Source organism: Hyla sarda, chromosome 2 (assembly GCF_029499605.1).
Source record: "Hyla sarda isolate aHylSar1 chromosome 2, aHylSar1.hap1, whole genome shotgun sequence".
NCBI classification, from domain to species: Eukaryota; Metazoa; Chordata; class Amphibia; order Anura; family Hylidae; genus Hyla; species Hyla sarda.
In genome coordinates, this window is record NC_079190.1 from 172,621,732 (window position 1) to 172,643,444 (window position 21,713).

The 21,713-nt window shown below is 42.8% G+C and overlaps 1 protein-coding gene and 1 long non-coding RNA gene across 3 annotated transcripts in view; one reads left to right on the top strand and one right to left on the bottom strand.

Moving 5' to 3' along the window:
- LOC130355522 (uncharacterized) overlaps positions 1-8,350 on the top strand; it is a 98,815-nt gene extending 90,465 nt beyond the window's left edge. For both annotated transcript variants that reach the window (XR_008888561.1, XR_008888562.1), the window contains exon 8: positions 7,756-8,350. This is a non-coding gene — a long non-coding RNA (uncharacterized LOC130355522). The remainder of the gene's footprint in view (positions 1-7,755) is intronic.
- COL4A1 (collagen type IV alpha 1 chain) overlaps positions 1-21,713 on the bottom strand; it is a 222,201-nt gene that overhangs the window by 149,616 nt on the left and 50,872 nt on the right. The gene's annotated exons all lie outside the window — the stretch shown is intronic.

Genomic DNA, 21,713 nt, shown 5'->3' on the forward strand with positions numbered 1-21,713 from the left:
GCTGACTAGAAAGGAGCACCATAGGAACTGGTAACAAATCATCGTTTATAACATCATTTGCTACAATTTGTAGTGCACTTGAATAACCCAACCAGAGACAACGCAATACTATTGTAATATCATTGTAGCGACCATTGCTACAACATAAAGGACAGTTACATTTAATTAGTTTATCGGTGTCCACCAATGGATAGAATTTGCAGTACTATTAATAACTAACATAACAAAAGGGGCATATAGAATATTCTGTATTATGTCATATATTTTTTTTTATTTGTATTTTAACATTGTTTCTTCTCCCACAAGGGCCCTGTGAGAGTGGAATATAAGATATTATAATGAATTTTTAATAAATTATTGGAATAATTGAAGCACAATCTTATTGCAATATTATTACTATTTAAACACTAACCTTGAGGTGGGGGATACTGTTCTTCTGTTCTTTAGATTTGTAAATTACTTCTATTTAAAGGGGTACTCCGGCCCTAAGACATCTTATCCCCTATTCAAAGAATAGGGCATAAGATGTCTGAAAGCAGGGGTGCCCAGTGGCGGGATCCGCGCTATCTCGCATGCAGACCCCACCTTTGGGAGCTGCACACAGAGCTGCAGCCTCAGAGTCTGCTGGGTCATGACTCCGCCCCGTATGACGTCACATAGACGTGTGATGCCACACGGGGGCAGAGTCGTGGCATCACGATACTCCAGCCCTGTAGTCGAGACCCGGCAGACTCCGAGGCTGCAGCGCTGCGTGCAGTTCCAAGAGGTGGGTGCTGCATGCGAGATAGCAGGGGTCCCCAGTATCCTTTGGATAGGGGATAAGATGTCTGAGGGCCGGGGTACCCCTTTAAAAATCTTAATCCTTCCAGTACTTATCAGCTGCTGTATACTCCACAGGAAGTTGCATTTCCTAGGGAGCATACACACCACGTTTTTACAATACAATTCCTGCATCAGGTTTTTGATGAAAAACTGATTCCTCAAAACCTGAAAAAACTGTATCAAAACGTGTGTACAAATTTCAACCTGTATCCTGTTAAAAACCGTATACGGTTTGAAAAATGATGTCTGGTTGCATCCGTTTTTTAACTTTTCATTCCATTTTGAATAAAGTTTAAATTGTTTGATTAAAATTCCAAGAAAAAAAAAACGTGTGGTGAAAACCGGATGGAACCGTACACACATATGGTTCTGTATGCTTCCCATTGACTCCCATGTTAAAAAAAAAAATTTATACGGTTTAATACGCTTTTTCCCCCGGTCCAAAAAACGTGGTAGACTACGGTTTTGGGTACGGGTAAAAAAAAAACGGACAAATATAGGATGCAAAACGAACTTAACCGGATGATGCATTTGACATACGGTTTACAAAGTTAAGTCAATTCATACAGTTTTCTATACTGTTCCGTAAGGTTTTTAACTTGAAACTGTATACGGGAACTGTATAGCAAAAACGTGGTGTGCATGCACCCTTACCGGAGTTCTTTTCAGTCTGACCACAGTGCTCTCTGCTGACACTTCTGTCCATGTCAGGAACTGTCCAGAGTACAAGCAAATCCCCATAGTAAACTCTCCTGCTCTGGACAGTTCCTGTTATGGACAGAGGTGTCAGCAGAGAGCACTGTGGTCAGACTGAAAAGAACTCCATAAAGAAATACAACTTTCTGTGGAACATACAGCAGCTGATAACTACTGGAAGGATTAAGATTTTTAAATAAAAATAATTTACAAATCTGTTTAACTTTCGGGCACCAGTTAATTTAAAAAATAGTTTTCCACCGGAGCACCCCTTTAAGTATAAAAATAACAACAAGCCCCTTTGACATTGAAAAATTGAGAATTAGGACGACTGCCAAAAATGTAAGATAATATTTTACTACATTTAAGTAAATTTTAACCTGATATTAAAAACTAGAAACATGATTTAGGAAAATATTTCTTTCAAGATCTTAATTTAGTATAATTGCTGTCACGATGCCGGCTGGCAGGTAGTGGGTCCTCTGTGCCAGAGAGGGATTGGCGTGGACCGTGCTAGAGGATCGGTTCTAAGTCACTACTGGTATTCACCAGAGCCCGCCGCAAAGCGGGATGGTCTTGCTGCGGCGGTAGTGACCAGGTCGTATCCCCTAGCAACGGCTCAACCTCTCTGGCTGCTGAAGATAGGCGCGGTACAAGGGAGTAGACAGAAGCAAGGTCGGACGTAGCAGAAGGTCGGGGCAGGCAGCAAGGATCGTAGTCAGGGGCGACGGCAGGAGGTCTGGAACACAGGCTAGGAACACACAAGGAAACGCTTTCACTGGCACTAAGGCAACAAGATCCGGCGAGGGAGTGAAGGGGAAGTGAGGTGATATAGGGAAGTGCACAGGTGTAAACACTAATTGGAACCACTGCGCCAATCAGCGGCGCAGTGGCCCTTTAAATCGCAGAGACCCGGCGCGCGCGCGCCCTAGGGAGCGGGGCCGCGCGCGCCGGGACAGAACTGACGGAGAGCGAGTCAGGTACGGGAGCCGGGGTGCGCATCGCGAGCGGGCGCTACCCGCATCGCGAATCGCATCCCGGCCAGAGGCGGTATCGCAGCGCCCCGGGCCCGGAGCGCTGCAGTGAGAGGAGTGTAGCGAGCGCTCCGGGGAGGAGCGGGGACCCGGAGCGCTCGGCGTAACAGTACCCCCCCCCTTGGGTCTCCCCCTCTTCTTGGAGCCTGAGAACCTGAGGACCAGACTTTTGTCCAGGATATTGTCCTCAGGTTCCCAGGACCTCTCTTCAGGACCACAACCCTCCCAATCCACTAAAAAGAAGGTTTTCCCTCTGACCTTTTTAGATGCCAAAATTTCCTTGACGGAGAAGATGTCCGAGGAGCCGGAGACAGGAGTGGGGGGAACAGATTTGGGAGAGAAACGGTTAATGATAAGTGGTTTAAGAAGAGAAACATGAAAGGCATTAGGAATACGAAGAGAAGGAGGAAGAAGAAGTTTGTAAGAGACAGGATTAATCTGGCGCAAAATCTTGAAAGGACCAAGATAGCGTGGTCCCAACTTATAGCTAGGGACACGGAAGCGGACATATTTGGCGGAGAGCCATACCTTGTCTCCAGGGGAAAAAATGGGAGGAGCTCTTCTTTTCTTATCCGCGAATCTCTTCATGCGTGAAGAAGCCTGTAAGAGAGAATTTTGGGTCTCTCTCCATATGATGGAGAGATCACGAGAAATTTCATCCACAGCGGGCAGACCAGAGGGCAAGGGGGTAGGGAGGGGGGGAAGAGGGTGACGGCCGTACACCACGAAAAACGGAGATTTGGAGGAAGATTCAGAGATTCTGAAATTATACGAGAATTCGGCCCAAGGTAGAAGATCTGCCCAGTCATCCTGGCGGGAGGAAACAAAATGTCGTAAATAGTCACCCAAGATCTGGTTAATTCTTTCTACTTGTCCATTGGATTGAGGATGGTATGCAGAAGAAAAATTTAATTTAATCTTGAGTTGTTTACAGAGAGCCCTCCAGAATTTAGACACAAATTGGACGCCTCTATCCGAGACGATCTGCGTAGGCAACCCGTGAAGACGAAAAATGTGTACAAAAAATTGTTTAGCCAACTGAGGCGCTGAAGGAAGACCAGGAAGAGGGATGAAATGTGCCATTTTGGAGAATCGATCAACGACCACCCAAATAACAGTGTTGCCATGGGATGGGGGTAAGTCAGTAATAAAATCCATACCAATCAGAGACCAAGGTTGTTCGGGAACAGGCAGAGGAAGAAGAAAACCAGCGGGCTTCTGGCGAGGAGTCTTATCCCGGGCACAGATAGTGCAGGCTCGCACAAAGTCCACCACATCAGTCTCTAGAGTCGGCCACCAATAGAAGCGAGAGATGAGTTGCACAGATTTCTTGATGCCCGCATGACCTGCGAGATGGGAGGAGTGACCCCATTTGAGGATTCCGAGGCGTTGGCGTGGAGAAACAAAGGTCTTTCCTGGTGGAGTTTGCCTGATGGAGGCTGGAGAAGTGGAAATCAGGCAGTCAGGAGGAATGATGTGTTGAGGAGAGAGTTCAATTTCAGAAGCATCTGAGGAACGAGAGAGAGCATCGGCCCTAATGTTCTTATCAGCAGGCCGAAAGTGAATTTCAAAATTAAATCGGGCAAAGAACAGAGACCACCTGGCCTGACGAGGATTCAGCCGTTGGGCAGACTCGAGGTATGAGAGGTTCTTGTGATCGGTGTAAATAATAACTGGAAATCTTGATCCCTCCAGCAGATGCCTCCATTCCTCAAGTGCTAATTTAATGGCTAGAAGCTCTCGATCCCCGATGGAGTAGTTCCTCTCCGCCGGAGAGAAGGTCCTAGAAAAAAACCCACAAGTAACAGCATGCCCGGAAGAGTTTTTTTGTAGAAGGACAGCTCCAGCTCCCACTGAGGAGGCATCAACCTCCAATAGGAAGGGTTTAGATGGGTCAGGTCTGGAGAGCACGGGAGCCGAAGAGAAGGCGGACTTGAGTCGTTTAAAGGCGTCTTCCGCTTGAGGAGGCCAAGACTTGGGATCGGCATTTTTTTTGGTTAAAGCCACAATAGGAGCCACAATGGTAGAAAAATGTGGAATAAATTGCCTGTAATAATTGGCGAACCCCAAAAAACGTTGGATGGCACGGAGTCCGGAGGGGCGTGGCCAATCTAAGACGGCAGAGAGTTTATCTGGATCCATTTGTAGTCCCTGGCCAGAGACCAAGTATCCTAGAAAAGGAAGAGATTGGCATTCAAACAGACATTTCTCAATTTTAGCATAGAGTTGATTGTCACGAAGTCTCTGAAGAACCATACGGACATGCTGGCGGTGTTCTTCTAGATTGGCCGAAAAAATTAGGATATCATCAAGATATACAACAACACAGGAGTATAACAGATCACGAAAAATTTCATTAACAAAGTCTTGGAAGACAGCAGGGGCGTTGCACAGGCCAAAGGGCATGACCAGATACTCAAAGTGTCCATCTCTGGTGTTAAATGCTGTTTTCCACTCATCCCCCTCTCTGATGCGGATGAGGTTATAGGCGCCTCTTAAGTCCAATTTAGTAAAGATGTGGGCACCTTGGAGGCGATCAAAGAGTTCAGAGATGAGGGGTAAGGGGTAGCGGTTCTTAACCGTGATTTTATTAAGTCCGCGGTAGTCAATGCAAGGACGTAGAGAGCCATCTTTTTTGGACACAAAGAAAAATCCGGCTCCGGCAGGAGAGGAGGATTTACGGATAAAGCCCTTTTTTAGATTCTCCTGGACGTATTCAGACATGGCAAGAGTCTCTGGGGCAGAGAGAGGATAAATTCTGCCCCGGGGTGGAGTAGTGCCCGGGAGGAGGTCGATAGGACAGTCATAAGGCCTGTGAGGAGGTAGAGTCTCCGCTTGTTTTTTGCAGAAAACATCCGCGAAGTCCATATAGGCCTTAGGGAGACCGGTTACTGGAGGAAGCACAGAGTTACGGCAAGGGTTACTGGGAACCGGTTTTAGACAGTCCTTGGAACAAGAGGGCCCCCAACTCTTGATCTCCCCAGTGGACCAATCCAGGGTTGGGGAATGAAGTTGAAGCCAGGGAAGTCCAAGGAGAATTTCTGAGGTGCAATTGGGGAGGACCAAAAGTTCAATCCTCTCGTGATGAGATCCGATGCTCATTAGAAGGGGCTCCGTGCGGAAACGTATGGAACAGTCCAATCTTTCATTGTTTATACAATTGATGTAAAGGGGTCTGGTGAGACTGGTCACTGGGATGTTGAACCTGTTGACGAGAGAGGCCAAAATAAAATTTCCTGCAGATCCAGAGTCTAAGAAGGCCACAGAAGAGAAGGAGAAGGCGGAGGCAGACATCCGCACAGGCACAGTAAGACGTGGAGAAGCAGAGTGGACATCCAGGATTGTCTCACCTTTGTGCGGAGTCAGGGTACGTCTTTCCAGGCGGGGAGGGCGGATAGGACAATCCCTCAGGAAGTGTTCGGTACTAGCACAGTACAGGCAGAGGTTCTCCATGCGGCGTCGTGTCCTCTCTTGAGATGTCAGGCGAGACCGGTCGACCTGCATAGCCTCCACGGCGGGAGGCACAGGAACAGATTGCAGGGAACCAGAGGAGAGAGGAGCCGAGGAGAAGAAACGCCTCGTGCGAACAGAGTCCATATCTTGGCGGAGCTCCTGACGCCTTTCGGAAAAACGCATGTCAATGCGAGTGGCTAGGTGAATAAGTTCATGAAGATTAGCAGGCATTTCTCGTGCGGCCAGAACATCTTTAATGTTGCTGGATAGGCCTTTTTTAAAGGTCGCGCAGAGGGCCTCATTGTTCCAGGATAATTCAGAAGCAAGAGTACGGAATTGTACGGCATACTCGCCAACGGAAGAATTACCCTGGACCAGGTTCAACAGGGCAGTCTCAGCAGAAGAGGCTCGGGCAGGTTCCTCAAAGACACTTCGAATTTCCGAGAAGAAGGAGTGTACAGAGGCAGTGACGGGGTCATTGCGGTCCCAGAGCGGTGTGGCCCAAGCCAGGGCTTTTCCAGACAGCAGGCTGACTACGAAAGCCACCTTAGACCTTTCAGTGGGGAACTGGTCCGACATCATCTCCAAGTGTAATGAACATTGGGAAAGGAAGCCACGGCAAAGCTTAGAGTCCCCATCAAATTTATCCGGCAAGGATAGTCGTAGTCCAGAAGCGGCCACTCGCTGCGGAGGAGGTACAGGAGCTGGCGGAGGAGATGGTTGCTGGAGCTGTGGTAGTAACTGTTGTAGCATAACAGTCAGTTGAGACAGCTGTTGGCCTTGTTGCGCAATCTGTTGTGACTGCTGGGCGACCACCGTGGTGAGGTCAGCGACAACTGGCAGAGGAACTTCAGCGGGATCCATGGCCGGATCTACTGTCACGATGCCGGCTGGCAGGTAGTGGGTCCTCTGTGCCAGAGAGGGATTGGCGTGGACCGTGCTAGAGGATCGGTTCTAAGTCACTACTGGTATTCACCAGAGCCCGCCGCAAAGCGGGATGGTCTTGCTGCGGCGGTAGTGACCAGGTCGTATCCCCTAGCAACGGCTCAACCTCTCTGGCTGCTGAAGATAGGCGCGGTACAAGGGAGTAGACAGAAGCAAGGTCGGACGTAGCAGAAGGTCGGGGCAGGCAGCAAGGATCGTAGTCAGGGGCGACGGCAGGAGGTCTGGAACACAGGCTAGGAACACACAAGGAAACGCTTTCACTGGCACTAAGGCAACAAGATCCGGCGAGGGAGTGAAGGGGAAGTGAGGTGATATAGGGAAGTGCACAGGTGTAAACACTAATTGGAACCACTGCGCCAATCAGCGGCGCAGTGGCCCTTTAAATCGCAGAGACCCGGCGCGCGCGCGCCCTAGGGAGCGGGGCCGCGCGCGCCGGGACAGAACTGACGGAGAGCGAGTCAGGTACGGGAGCCGGGGTGCGCATCGCGAGCGGGCGCTACCCGCATCGCGAATCGCATCCCGGCCAGAGGCGGTATCGCAGCGCCCCGGGCCCGGAGCGCTGCAGTGAGAGGAGTGTAGCGAGCGCTCCGGGGAGGAGCGGGGACCCGGAGCGCTCGGCGTAACAATTGCACCATGAATAATAAATACATGAATGAATGAAATTCAACTAGAATTCTTTTCTTTTAAAAAAGCTAATTATTAAGACAATTCATAAAGCTCACTCCCCTTCTGTATGCTTAATCTGTACACACTATTTCGGAATGTTCCCATTTTTATTTAACACAAAGTATCCTTTATTTCGCAGACTTAAAGACGCTGCATCTATTCTTACAAAATCGCCAAGGGTGAATTTTTCACAAAAAGGTCAATAGGCAATTCAACTAAGAAAGACAGATTTCCAAGTTTATGAATGAAGAGCTTCATGGTCACTTTTAGAAAAGTGTTGTGTACAATTACTCACTATGCAAAGGAAAATGTCTTACACATAGCAAATTAATAATGCTTACATGTAAGAAGCCTAATATATGGAATTTATAACACTGTAATAGGCATGAAAAAGGTCATTGTCTTTGAGGGTACCATCTAGACACAGTCTTTCTGGTATATTTATATGTACTTTAAATGGGAAATACTCTTTAAAGTCAAGTTGAACAAAAAATCTGTAAATCTACATTCGGTGCCATATCATAAATAAAATTGATGGAGCTTCAACCCTGGCCCCTGGCAATATCCAACTATTTCATTGAACCTCCTCTTCTGTTTGGTTTTGCCACACCAAAATCATTCTACTACTTTATAAGTTGATTGCAACCTCAAGTCACCCTAGAACCGGACATGCCAATAAATTGACTTAGTGGACCTTCCAAGGTGACAGTTTTTTGCAGAAAAGAAGGGTTCCGATCAAGTGGACCATATATATATTATTTCTAATAAAGAATCAAATGCCAGCTGGTATACTGTATGGTATGGAAATTGCTATGTAGTGCTACAATTGCAATATACAACCTTACCACAACAAGTGTCACACACAACTGGAACAGAGAGGCTGCAGTAGACAAGTAGCAACGAAACAGTTAAAAACACTTTAGGCTATATTCACTCCAAATTTGGGATGCACAGTCTACAAACAGTTTGGAAGATATTATTAGCATTTATGCTGAACATATCCATAGATCCATAGATCCATATAAATCCAACAGATACCAGGGTACCTTTGGCATGTGGCAGAAATCAGTATATATTTTTTTCCATCTAGAAGAGTGTGGCATACACACCTTTAACAGTCTTTCGAAAAAAAATAAAAATACCTCCACGTTAAAGTTATTGTGTTTTTTGACAAGTTGGCCAATATATACGTCACAAAATTTCCCTAAAAAGGGGTAAGGGGAGGCACAGTTCACATCGGTAACAAAAAATTGGAGGGTCCTAGTGGAAGCAATTCAGACTAAAATATGGATAGTGCCCGGATAAATCAGAATATAACTTGTAAAATTTCCCTAGTATATGCATTGAATGTATTTACTAGTCATAAATGCAATATTTCACATTCATGGCATATCATAAGGATATGCCATAAATGCCTGATAAGTGTGGGTCCAACCTCTTGGACACTGATTAATTGGGAAAACATTTACCATTTGCAAGCCACTTTACTGTTCAATATACTTCAGTGAAGAGCTAGCCACACTTGGAAATAGAAGATTGCTATTTAATTCCCTCTACACTGCTAATGGCATTCAGAGCTAGCTACAGTTTTAGTGATTGGTAGGTATACTCAAGTTAGTTTCATAAGGCAGCCCACTTACTTAAATTGAAAGCCCCCCTTAAAAAAGTAAATGTGGTCAGTCTAATATAACTGAGTTTTTATAGCCTCAGGTGCCCTTATTACAACTGTGATTTTATTTCCTTGCTGTGCCCCCTGGTTCCCAAAATAGGGGTTGAAATATTTGGTTGACTAGCTGTACTTTTCACTGAATAATCAGATGGGCAGGAACTTTATTGCAAAATGGGATGTGAATATTAAGCTCTGGCGCGTGATTAGGAGGCTTTGAGGGTGAGAATTATGTTCAGGGAGTTTGATTATGAAGCTTAAAGGGGTACTCCCATGGAAAACTTATTTTTATTTTTTTTTATTTTTTTAAATCAACTGGTGCCAGAAAGTTAACCAGATTTGTAAATCACTTCTATTAAAAAATCTTAATCCTTCCAGTACTTTTTAGGGGCTGTATACTAAAGAGAAATCCAAAAAAGAAATGCATTTCCTCTGATATCATGACCACAGTGCTCTCTGTTGGTCATGATATCATCTCTGTTGACACCATTCAGTGATAAGGGTTTCTTTACTGTAGTCCGTTAGGCATAAGCATCAATGTGACAGGTATATACAAGAGCCGGAGGCAGAGGTGGTACCGGTTACCACCCGTTACCACCTCTGCCTCCGGCTCTTGTATATACCTGTCACATTGCTGCTTATGCCTAACGGACTACAGTAAAGAAACCCTTATCACTGAATGGTGAGTGCAGTTGCCTTTATTTCTTTTGTATATATTCCATTGCTTGGATTTGTACCTGCACCCAATACATCAGGAGTAGGTGAGGTTCCTCGTGGTTTACAACAGGTGTTTGTCTAATTGCTACTAGCTGCAGCAGTGCCGATTTGCCCTATTTTCTTGTGTACTTATTTTACAATAAAGTTACCACCCATCTAATCATTCAGTACAGACAGTTAACCAAATTTTCAAATAACTGACCTATACTCTAGAGTAAATTCTTTTGAATTTACCACATTAAAAAGTCCCTGCCATTAAAAAGAAATTGTTGACATGCCACAAAGAAAGTAAAAAATTATGATCAGTCAGGTTTTTAGTGCTGAGACCATCAATCACAAGAATTATGTGCTACCATGCATTTATCACTGCTCATTCTCCTGATCGATGGGGTCATCAACACACACCGATGAATCAAAACTTTTGACATATCTCTGGTATGTCAAAAGTTTATTTTAAATGACAGGGACACTTTAATTTGTGAGTGACACTTCAGAAATGTCATCTTTCACAAATTCAGAAATGTCATGACCATATTAGTGTGCTTGTCAAATCCTTGCAAATGTAAAACATCAGAAAAAATAAAATAAAAAATAATATATATATATATATATATTTGCAGTATATATGTTGCATTTGTTTGCCAGATCAGCTATTACCATGCCTGGAGGAAAAAAACGTCACATTGTGTCAATCTGCCCATAAATAGACTAACCTGGCTAACCCCTTCAAGTGTATTGATGTACCAAGACATAAGTAAGAAGAGCTCATTGTTTTTGATGCCAGGACACATTTCCTTTTAGAACTATTAATAAAGCTTCTTTGTATTCCATTGTTGTGTCTAACTGGAGGGAATTCCTGATTCAGACTGCCACAAGATCTTTCCAAAAAAAGTTCTTTGACATTTGGTCTACAGCGACACAAAATTTTGACGATTTACGTATTGGTGGTAACATGGTTCCCTCCCATTGCCCTATTCTCATAATAAAAGTAATACCAAAAGTTCAACAGCATTTCTTCTTTGAGCTTCACATCCTGTAAAAATAATGTCTAGCCTACTTGTATTACTTTTCCCAACAGATGCCATGCACTATTTTTAATTTATATATGTCTATCGTTGAGTACTGTGGCAGTTTTTAAAGTTTTTTTCCCCTAATGGATTAACATAATATATATCTTCTGTACTCTTCAAGATATTGAGAGATTACCCCTTATTTATTATTTTTACCTGCTGAGTACCCAGCATTGCCTGGTTTTTCCTTCCTAATCCTTGTTGGGGAGGAAAATCAACAAAGGAGGAAGCTTTTGACTTCATATCCCATCCTCATATATTGTTGTGATATCTTAACCCCATATCCCGTCCTCTTATCTCAACCTCATATCCTGACCTCATATCCCGTCCTCATATCTCGACCTCATATCCCAACCTCCTATCCCATCCTCATATCTCAACCTCATATCCCATCCTCACATCCCGACCTCCTATCCTGCTTTCCTATCTCGACCTCACATGCCCTCCTCGTCCTCATATCTCAACCTCATATCCTGTTCTCATATCCCGACATCATATCCCGTCCTCATATCCCGTCTTCATAGCCTGACCCCATATCCTGTCCTCATATCCTGATGTCATATCCTGTCCTCATATCTCGACCTCATATCCCGTCCTCCTATCCTGACCTCATATGCTGTCCTCATATCCTGACCTTATATCCCGTCCTCATATCCCGACCTCATATCCCATCCTCATATCCTGACCCCATATCCCGTCCTCATATGCTATCCTCATACCCCGTTCTTATGTCCCATCATCATATCCTGTCCTCAGGTGGGAATGATTTGTGATGAAGATATTGTAAGGTGAAAATAGAAGGGGACATGGCTTTGTGGCGTTATTTGCAAGACAGATGCACAAAAAGGGTAGATAAAAAAGGGTGTGGCTTAAAAAGTGGGCATGTCTTTGTGAGATGGGGTGTGGCTTTGCAAGCCGGACTGACACATTCACCAGGAGATGCACAGCGGAACTTGTGGATTAAGGTACTGGAAGTTCCATATACTTGCATAGGACTTGAAACAAAAGCCCATCTTTTATACAAGAGTGTAGGTAAGGGTTAATTTAACTATCATATCTTTTTATTTGACATATAAGTAATATGTGTACCAGGTATTATTGAAATATCTCCAGCCGTACGGAAGTTATGTGGGAACATACATTTCCCATAGATTTGCATGGGACTTTAACCAAAAACCCTGACCCTCACAAATGGAGGTAGTTAAGGGTTAAATTAACTATCCCATATTTTAAAGGAGATCTGTAGTGCTCTGAACTTTATACCCTATTTGAAGGATAGGGGATAAGATTTAGATCGCGGGGGGGGGGGGGGGGGGGGAAGGCAAGCGCTGGGGCACCCCACGATCTCCTGTACGGGGCCGCTGCAATGTACATGAAGGGGGCGTTCCATCCATAGAGATACATGGAGGGGGCGTGCCAGCTGCCACATCATGCGGGGACTGAACGCCCCCTTTCCTGTACATTGCCGCAGCCCTGTAAAGGCGATCGCAGGGGCCCCCAGCGCTCGGACCCCCCGCGATCTAAAACTTAGTGGACGTATAAGTAACATGTGACCAAGTATTATCGAAATATCTCCAGCTGTTTCGAAGTTATGCAGTAACATATATTTCCCATAGACTTGTATGGGACTTTGAACAAAAATCCCGACCCTGGCAAATGGGGGTGAGTAAGGGTTGAATTACCTATCCTATGTTTGTTGTTGACATATAAGTAACGCGTGCCAAGTTACATGTTAATATCTTTAGCCGTTTGGACATGATGCTGGAACATACACACACATACACACACATTGGCCCTCGCTTACTATTGCAAACCCGGCATGTTTTTTTGGGGTTGTGCGCCAAAACCGGGCTGTCTGCACCAGAATTTACACCAGAATTTGTGCCAGAATTGAAAAAACCCCGACTAACTCTCCATTTTGTTAAGAAAACCCAAAAAAGGGGCGTGGCAGCCTGGGGAAAGGGGGTGTGGTCTCCAAAAGGAGCGTGTTCCCGGCATTTTTACAAAAACCCAACATATTTACTAAGGTTTCCACATAAAATGTTGTGGATTTGAACTGAGGAAAACCAGACAGATCAGAGCATGTGTAAAAAAAGCAAAGTATAGGGAAAGTGGAAAATGTAGGGAAATCTTAGTAAATACTGTGGAAAATAAATTGTAGGGAATTAAAACCCACAAAGAAACCTACACAACACTCTTAGTAAATAAGGGCCATTGAGTTTTATATATATATATATATATATATATATATATATATATATATAGATTACTGTACTTTACATAAAATCTTTCAGATACATTGATAACAATATTAAATAGTATGTAGATGTACTGATTTATTCCTCAGTGTGCACATATCCTTCTTTTTTGCCCTGAATGACTCTTCCTGAATATTCAGTAAGGGGTCCTGCTTTTAAACCAGTCCTCTGTTGATTGACTCCTTATGGAGCAACCAATGTACAGATGCAGACTGGCCTACTAAATACTGTTGAGAAATACAGAATATGGACACTAAGCAGCCTTATTAAGAGACCTAAGGTAATATTACTGCAAAAAATTATGATTTTATTGAGTACAAAGACTGTTAGCAGTGTCCATAACAACCAATCACAGCTCAGCTTTTATTTCTCAGGTTGGTCTTTTAAAATTAAACCTGGGCTATTACTCGTTTCTTAGGAAAATAAGACAGTTTTAGTACTCAGATTGATAAATCTGGGTAAGTGTTTTTTATTTTTTTTTATTTTTAAACCTGACTTCTAATGGTGCCACGTATATGCAGCTATTCCACTCAGTAAACTGCCACAACTGATGTCCAGTTATTTCTGTATGCCAAACTGAGGAACTCTACAAGATGCCCACCCCTGTCTGGCCAGTTTAGCGATCCGGCATCCCAATTAAATCTGAACTGTCCTATTTAAATGAATTGGAACTGTTTGATCAACAGTTTCCCTCCGGTGCTTCTCTACAGTGCTGGACCAAAACTGGGGCAGATCAGCGGATATATGTGACAGCTAGAGAGGAGCAAAGTTACAGTAATTCGATTGGTCATGAACCTCACGGCTCGGTGGTTTCTGACTTTAGCCTGCATAAATTAATTCAGCTTTCTGGTGCTTCGGTGTGCTGGAAAAGGTGGATACAGTCCTAGGAGAGAGAGTCTCCAGCCCACCAGAGCACCTGAAAGCTAAATTAATTTATGCAGGCTAAAGTCAGCAGACGCCAAGCCGCGAGGTTCGTGACGAATCGAATCACTGTAACTTCGCTCATCTCTAGTGACAGCGTCTTAACATGTTTGCTAATAAAGGGTCAGAAACATTTTAGATTATTTTAGAATTGTCTTACAACAATGTGGTTAGTTAGCACAAAAATGTATTTTAAAGGGGTGCTCCGGCCCTAAAACATCTTATCCCCCATCCAAAGGATAGGGGATAAGATGTCTGATCATGGGCCACTGGGGACCCCTTGGATCTCACATGCAGTACCCACCTGTGGGAGCTGCACGCAGCACTGCAGCCTCCAAGTTTGCTGGGTCACGACTATGGGGCCGGAGTATCGTGACGTCACGACCTTCCCCCCTGTGATGTCACGCCCCCAGCAATGCAAGTATGTGGCTGCCATCAAGCCCCCTCCCACAGACTTGCATTGCGGGGGGCGGGGAATGATGTCACACGGGGGCAGAATAGAGTGACGTCACGATACTCCGGCCCCTGGTCATGACCAGGCAGACTTGGAGGCTGCAGCACTGCATGCAGCTCCCACAGGTGGGTGCTGCATGTGAGATCCCGGGGGTCCCCAGGCCTTTGGAAAGGGGATAAGATGTCTCCGGGGTACACCTTTAATATTTGTAGGCATCAGAGGAGAAAGAGAAACTATACTACTACTCACAATATTCATCCGAGAGCAGAGTCACTGATAGGGGTAGTAGTTTGGTGTATAGGGGTGCAATAAACAATAGGATATAATGTCCGCAATGCAAGAAACAAGTAGAACGAAGCTTCTGCACTCACCTATTAAACAGTGTCCTTTATTTCCACATCAATACAAAAATCAGCTGGCCATTGGTGGGGAGGGGAAAAGAAGACGCTACAGCCAGGGCTGCACGGGTGATGGCTATGAGCTCGGTAAATTGCTTCCTCAGGTCTTTTATATTTGTGTTACTTTGCTTGTCCTTTGTATGTTTTTTTCCTCTCATCTCACTAGTAGAACTATATGTAAATATAACTGTAGAACTTCCATTAAACTCATCTGGAGGCTGGAATGACACTGTACTATGCTGTCCCAGTTTTGAACTTTCAATATTATAGTTAGCAGACTAAGCATATGGTACCAGTTTACTGTTATTTTTTTTATTTATGATTTTTTTAATCGTTTCCCAATGTTTCCCCATAGTAGAAGCTAAATAGAAGTTCAATTCAAAGACATTTAATAATATTCTTATCCTTGTAGTGCCCAGTACAGCCAAAAACTGACCATTACTGGTGACTTTTAGTGAAGGTAAGTACCAGCTAGTGTAAAGTGATTAAATATTGTCAAGAAGTCCTATCCAGACTATAGCAATCATTTTGACCCATTTGGCTGACGACTCCATATATGAACATATTTACGAATGCAAAGATCCTGCAAGATATACAAAATTACGTAATAAAAATCACAATAAACATTGTGGATAGATAGACATTCTGTGTACTGCCATATGGTACCTCATACCATATTTTCCTCCAGAAGCTAGGCTACTTGGCCAAAATAAATCTTCTTATTATGACATGCAATGAAGCATGTCACTGTTTTTTTCCCATGGATTCCATATGGACCTGTGAGAAAAAAAACTTTTGTATGCTTTCATGTAAAATCAGAGACACATGAAGCTCCAGTATGGCCCCTTACAAACATATGGACATCACATTTTTGATTTGTGGTGTCCAATCAGGGGTCCCTTTAAAATAGTTTTCTTTTCTAGTGTTATAAAATGCATTATAATATGCACAATAAAATGTGTGTGCTTTAGGGGATTATTAATGGTATGCTTTATTCATCACCATTTTGAACAAGTTTTTTTCAACAGTTTTTCAAGTCATACAGAGAAGTCTATGGAAAAAACACCAGAGCCACACCCTGAGCCTGTCACACTTGTCAGACGACAACAATACACTACAATACACTACAAGCCAAAACACACTGGGGCAGATTTACTATTGAAAGAGCCCCAAAGAACTGGAACATATGCTTTGTACCACCTAGTATTAGTTTCAGACACTTTTTCTACTGCGTGTGACTTATGATGTGACACTTTATGCCAAAACTATGCCAGAATTCTACATAAAATCCTGAAAACTCTAAGCCAACTGTTGGTGGCATATACTTAGACTAGACAGTTTGAGCCACTTTCATAAATCAGTCTAACCTTAGTTAACACTGTCTAAGACTTAATTTTAATAGATCTGGCCCAATTAGTCAGACTTATAAAAACTGTCTTAAAGAAAACATGTCTTTGTTGTCCATAACAACCAGCATTCATTTTCCTAATGGAGAATCCAAAATGAAAGCTGCATTGTTTTTGGTTGCTATCAGCAGGAAAGACAGATCTTCCTTTAGCCCATTTCCTAAATCTCCCTAGTGTATAAATAGCATTTGTCTGTCAAAAACTAATTTTTTTCAAAAATGTGCTTAGGCTGTCTGCTAAAAGTAAAAAAGCAAATACTTACCTCCATCACCCTCCCATTACCTCTGATGCCCTGCACTTGTTGGTGCTATGTTTAATATGTCCATCCCATTGTTGTTTAGCCAATCACTGTCTGAGGTAGGAAACCACCATGGCCAGTGACTGGCTGAGGGGCAATGCGTCATGCTAACCCCAACACCAGAAAGTGAACTTCAGTGGAGACCGCTCGCTGGTGTCTGGTTGTGACTCGCTGAGCGGCGATGAGATGTATTAACCATAGCCTTAGGAAGTGAAGCTCAGTGGAGAGTGGGTTACACAATAAAAGGAGCTGCAATAAGAGAGGCTGCATGGGAGCACAAGGCAACCACTTTAATATTTCACTATAGACTTTCAAGTAACATCTGCCACAAAAAAGTGTGTTTTTTATGAAGATGCCGTGTGTAACCAGCATTAGGCAGAGTATTTATTTCATTTCATATACAGTATATGGTCTATTCTCTAAAGACACAAATATCTCATGATGTCATTCAAGAAACAACTGAGAGAAAAGATTATGATACATTACTTTACTGCATTCAGTGAGTTAAGAGTTGCGAAGCTGTTATAGAAAATGTATATACCGTACATTGTAAAAAGCCTTGTAATATTCATAGACTTCACTGGAGTTATAAACAAGTTTCTAGCTGACATTCCAAACATAAAAAAGTTCCTGAAATGAAATACCCGTGCGAACTGAAGTTCAGGGCCAGAACAGCATTTGGAATATAATGCAATTAACTTATTTCACAGATTTCAATAACATCTGTATTAAATTTTCAGTCAGTTTCATGAAAACACATTAGTCATTGTTCTTTTAGCAAAACAACCATTCCTTGCAAGTATTTTTAATACATTTATTTCATATAAACTCTATGGACAGAGATCATTTTCATTGCTATGGTATATAGTATAGTAATAGAAAATTGCTGTTTTATTGTGTATTTAAGTGAGCCTAATTCGATCCTGTCATGTGTAAATGTAAGATAATATTTTCACAGGGGTCCGAATAAGGGATTTCAAGAAATCTGAAGAAAGGCATATCCTCTGGTCGGAATTATGGCTATTACATTGCATCTGGAAATCTTTTCAGATGTCTAGGTAGCATGGGCTATTAGCTTCTAGAAGCTAAGCAACCACATCACAACTACAAAATACTTACAGGAACTTGACTTTAAAGTGAGGATGATTCATGAAATATGCAGAGAACTATTTAAGATCACAGCAGACACTTAAGGGTCTTCCATAGCATGACAAATGTGCTATAACAGCTGTTTTGTTACAGCAATAAATACATTGACAATACATTATTGTGTCATTTTTCTGAAATTTTACAGTCGAAAGATCAGAGTTGAAGATAACTGAATGGCCACCATGTAATGTTATATTACTTGTACCTATCCAGGGCAATCCTTGGTGATAACAGCTTATCACCAGGTTTCGAGAGAACCGCATTTAGAGCAATCAGCCAGCTTCATTTTTTCCTTCTAAGACAACCCCTTAAAACAACATTCTAGATATAAGGCTACATTTACACTACAGAATTTCCGATCAGAATTCCACTCAGAAATTCTGCTCAGAATTTCCTATGCAGCTGCCTACCATTGTTTTCACTGGAATTCTGCAGCACTGTGCACGCTGCTGAATTTTGGCAGCAGAACTTTCAAATCCTGGATACCACCAAATCATGCCTAAAACTTTTGCACAGTCCTATACATGGGGAAGTTTCCCGTAAACAATATCTTTGTTCTGTGGACTGTTGAGCAGACCAGGTTTTAGGCTGGGTTCACATTGCCTGTAAAAAGGGATGCCAATGTATACAGCAGTGCACTGACAATTACCCCATTTACTTCAGTGGCCCCAACATTCAGGCCATTTTCTGCTAAAATTAATTTATCTACAGGGACAAAAAGTATGAAACCTTCATATGTGGAAATCAGTCCAAAAGGTAATGTTTATTAGCAATAATTGTTGCTAAATATAATGGTCCTGCAAACAACCTGTATGTGGATTCCTCCAAGCATCAACAACAGCAAATAATCACCACCTGACCAAAACCAGTGAGGGGAAGGTGCTTTAAGACTTAACTTTTAATAATGCACTTAAAAGTATGTATAAAACGTATCGTGATGAAAAGTCAATTACATAGATAGGCTGCGACTGGTTGTCATGTCTCGCCAATGTCAAAATTAAGGAAACAATATAACCATGTACTGTTAAGATAAGTTGTGTCACTTATCCCAACACGCTTCTGTCACTAGGTAGGTGTGACGTCATCAGGGGATTATAGTGATAGGGAACAGACCCTAACCAAATGGTATGTCCCTGCAGCCCAGTGGGGATTATCTAAAAATATATTGGGGTACACTATGTCATGTTAGGGTAGGATAACAGCGTATGTAAAACAATTCAGGCATTAATATGGATCATGCTTCCATCCAAGTGGCGGCCAGGGTACCTGCAAAATAAATCAAGTGTGATATAGTGTGAATTGAACAGGAATATACAGGTGTACTTTATGTACTATAACAGTACATGGGTATATTGTTTCCCTTAATTTTGATATTGGTGAGACGTGACAATCGGTCGCAGCCTATGCCATTGACTTCTCATGACGATACGTTTTATACATAATTTTAAATGTATTATTAAAAGTTAAGTTTTAAACCACCTTCTCCTCACTGGTTTTGGTCATCTGGTGATTATTCGCTGGAATGTTTATTAGAAAAAGTTGTTTAAGTAACAAAAAGCTGCCAAATCCCATCAAACGTTGCCTGAGAGTCCCTAAGTGCGCAGCTATAAAAATAATTCAAATTTTTAAAGTGTATTCTGAATATATTTGTGTGTATATATAATATATACAAATATATATTAATATATATATATATATATACATATATATATATATATATATTTATTTATATGTATTTATATATATATTTTTTCTCTTGGATCATATATATATATATATATATCTTTATTTATTTATTACTTCTGTACAACAGCTCCCCCTAGTGTCTGCCCTGCCAAGCAAAAGATGCAGTAGCAGGTTTAGGACAGCTCATTTACAAAAAAAAATGAAAATAAAGAATACTGCACTCATTTCACCCAGAAGTGAAGCATGCAGGAGGGCACAGCTGTGGGAGCCTGGGACCGGCAAGGGACATCGTGGAAGGGGGACAGGACACTGGGGACACTTAGCAGAGCAGTGTGTGTGTCCCAATCCCCGTGATCGGGACACACACACCACTCTGCTCAGGATTTTCATTGTGAAACGCTGCCATCGGCTAGTCCGATTTGACAAGCTGATAGTAGCGATCACGGTGAGGGGGGATGAAATGCCCCTGTGTCCCGAGGCAAGATGGCTGGCTATTTGAGATAGCCACCATCTTACCGGGGAGGCGGGATGCCACAAGTAGCGGCCAGTATCTGCATGACGTACATGTATGTCATGGGTAGGGAAGGGGTTAAACTATGATTTCTCTAAAAACACCAGTGCCCGAGTTTTATGATGCCCGAAGTTTGAGCAGCATATAACTGATGACAGATTCTCTTTAAACCAATAGCACATACTTATACACAAAAATAGTTGAAAGTGATTAGGACAGCAACAAAAATCATCTATTGTCATTTAGGTGCATTTACACAAAAAAAGTTATTATACAACATCTGAATGCTATGGTTTTTACCGATGCAACAGAAAAATGTATGAAGTATGAACTTGTCTTAAACTAGCTTACGCAACCACATGATGATGTTCAACAACCCTGTGGTCCAAACCAAGGGAATTGTGCAAGTCAAAAGCCCATAGAAATGGCTGGAAGAAATCTTTAGATGTTATGGTTTTATCATGGTACACATGGTGGTTGATATGCTCCACCAGACTTCCCACACTCCCTGGGCTGTACTTAGAATGATGGCGGCAGTGGCATACAGGCAATGAGGAAAGAAAAAGTGACTGGATTCATCATTATACTGCCTACAGTAGTTTTCACATCCGGCATTGCCAGAGGGCTGGACAAGAGAGGGGGTAAATCTGCCATCCGCCACAGGCACTCATTTGCTAATGGGGAATCCAGGACACTTGCCTCTGACCCCAAGGCGAGTGAACACTGATTTGAGCTGATTTTGAGCAGGGTTTGAGCTGACTACCTACCTGGCAAGCTTATTGGCTGCCTACATGGCTACTTATCTAGATAACTACCTGGATACTTACCTGGCTACCTACCTACCTACTACTTGGCTATCTACCTACCTACCTGGCTACCTATCTAGCTAACTACCTTTCAGGTATTAGCTGAAAACTGCCTACCTACAGGGGGGACGGACTACTTAACAAGGGAACTTTTTAACTACTTTGGGAGATACCTACCTAACAGAGAAACTACTTGCCTACTGTGAGGGGAATACCCACTTAATGGAGGGAACTACTCACCTACCCATTTTTACTGTGTCATAGACGAAGGGGTGCATAATTACAGCTTGGGGGGGCTATAGATGGGGAGATTGTGAAGAGATGGGAAAGGAACTATAAAAATCTGGAGTCTAAGATTATTCTGCAGATGGCTGAAGACATGAGTTTTGGCTGGAAGAAGTCATCATGGCGGTCTAAGCCTGATGGAGAAGAAAAGGAAAGTGGACGACAATGAGAGAAGACAACAATTGTGAGTCACTTGCTTTAAGGGGCACTATGTGCAACTCTAGATATTGATACTAGTTCCCCTGGGGTAGTGTTCCTTTAGTGCAGTGTCTCCTGGTTTGTGTAAAATGTTGTGCTCTTGATGGTAAAAATGTAGATGATAGACAGGAGATTTGGGTAACATGGAGAACAAACACACAATAACAGTTTCCTTTACTAAGCAACAAGTATTTGGTAAAATGGAACAAATTAATCATATTTGCTTTACTTGGTAGCACGTAATAGAACACTTCTAATACAAGATGGAAGTACA